The sequence below is a fragment of the Nanorana parkeri genome, unplaced genomic scaffold (assembly GCF_000935625.1).
Source record: "Nanorana parkeri isolate BGI_ZX_2015 unplaced genomic scaffold, ASM93562v1 scaffold1068, whole genome shotgun sequence".
Classification (NCBI taxonomy): Eukaryota; Metazoa; Chordata; class Amphibia; order Anura; family Dicroglossidae; genus Nanorana; species Nanorana parkeri.
The window spans coordinates 5,938-7,916 of NW_017307336.1; positions in this window are offsets into that span (position 1 = coordinate 5,938).

Consider the following 1,979-nt stretch of genomic DNA (forward strand, 5'->3'; position numbering starts at 1 on the left):
ACCCCTTGGAGGGCTCCTAGGGCACGACATGGTAAATTCACACACATGGTGGACAACCCGGAGAGTGATGTTAGGACTAGATTACACCAACAGGGAACTAGACACACAGGATCCTTTTTTAGAGGAGACGGGACACCCACCAACCCCAAGGGAGAGGGCCCCCAATATAATAGAAAGAAAAGAAAAAACACCAGGAATCCCTCCAAACACGACCAGCAACATCAAAAAGACGATCCTAGACCAATACGTCCTCAAACGACCCCAGTAAAGGAGAGCCTACAGGTTATCAATTTAAGTCCGTATACATTCACTGATCAACAGCTAAATCTAATTTCAAAGGGATTAACCTTCTGTCCCGTAGCTTTGCCAGACAGATTCGAGATCGTCAAGGATGTCAACCTATTTGCACGCAAGCTTCTGTTAAAACAGGTGCATGATAAAGATTCTTTACCCTTGGGGGGCATCCTTGACGATTGGAATGACTTCTCCAAAAAAGATTATAGGGCCCTGAGGGATTTAGAAGAACTTTGGGAGGAGGGACACATCTCTGAGGAAGATGATTTTGAACTAGGGACCTCCCTTGCCATCAAAAAATGCTTTAAACGCAAGTCAAAAACCTTTCCGCCTTTGTCGCAAAACATTAATATTTGGGACTTTGTTAAGAGAGTAAGCGAAGAGATCATGCGGGTTGTACCCGTTAAAATAATAGAGGACAACCTCACTACCTTAGAGAGAGCAGCCCTGGATAGTATAAGAAAAGATAAAAGGATAGTCATCAAACAGGCAGACAAAGGCGGAAATGTGGTAATTATGACAAAAGAACAATATACAGAGATGGTAATGAAGATCCTAAAGAACAGTACTTGGTATCAACCTGTAGAGGCTTCGGTCATTGGATCCCTCCAAATCAAGTTGGATAAAATATTGGGTGAGGCCTTTGACCTGGGTCTTATAGACAAAGGCACCCGGGACTTTTTAAGGGTTCCATATCCCAGAACTCAAGTCCTATATGCCCTCCCCAAGATCCACAAATCTCTGGCAGCCCCCCCTGGTAGACCCATTGTTTCTGGATGTGGATCTCTGACTGAAAATGTGAGTTCATACATTGACCACTTTCTTAAACCACATGTGGAATCGTTGACCTCATACGTCAAAGATACCCCGCATTTAATTTCACTGATCCAGGATCTAGAAGTACCAGAGGGTACCCTTCTGGTGGGTCTAGATGTTGAGGCCCTATATTCATCCATACCACATGCCAAAGGGCTGAAAATGATTGAAAGATTCTTGGCCACTTTGGGGACGTCTGAGGGTATGCACAATGTTTTCCTGCTACAACTCTTAGAGTTTGTGCTGACGCACAATGTTTTCCTTTTCGGCAACCAGCACTATTTACAAAAGCAAGGAACTGCCATGGGGACCAAGTGCGCACCCTCCTACGCCAACCTATATTTAGGAGGCTGGGAACAGGATCTGTTAGATAGGGAGGACTTGTCTATGTACCTGTGCCATGTTTTATCGTGGCATAGGTACATAGATGATATCCTGATACTATGGACAGGAGGGGTTGATCTACTAAAGGAATTTGTTGATATCTTAAATTTCAATGATTTCAATTTGAGATTTACGCTAACATTTGATAGCGACAGGCTACCATTTCTAGACATCTTAATATGCAAGAACGTGAAAGGGGCCCTCTACACCAGCCTATATAGGAAAGACACGGCGGGTAACGCCATCCTTGAAGCAAGCAGTGCCCACCCACAAAATTTGAAGAGAAGTATCCCATATGGCCAATATTTAAGGGTCAGAAGGAACTGCACTATGGACACTGACTTTGAAAGGGAGGCTGAAAATCTAAGATTAGGCTACGGGCCAGGGGTTACCCAAATAAAATACTTAAAAAGGCATACCAACGAGTAAAGGGTGGACCTAAAACACCCGTTAACAAGAAATCACAAAAAATTGATAAAGAGGGT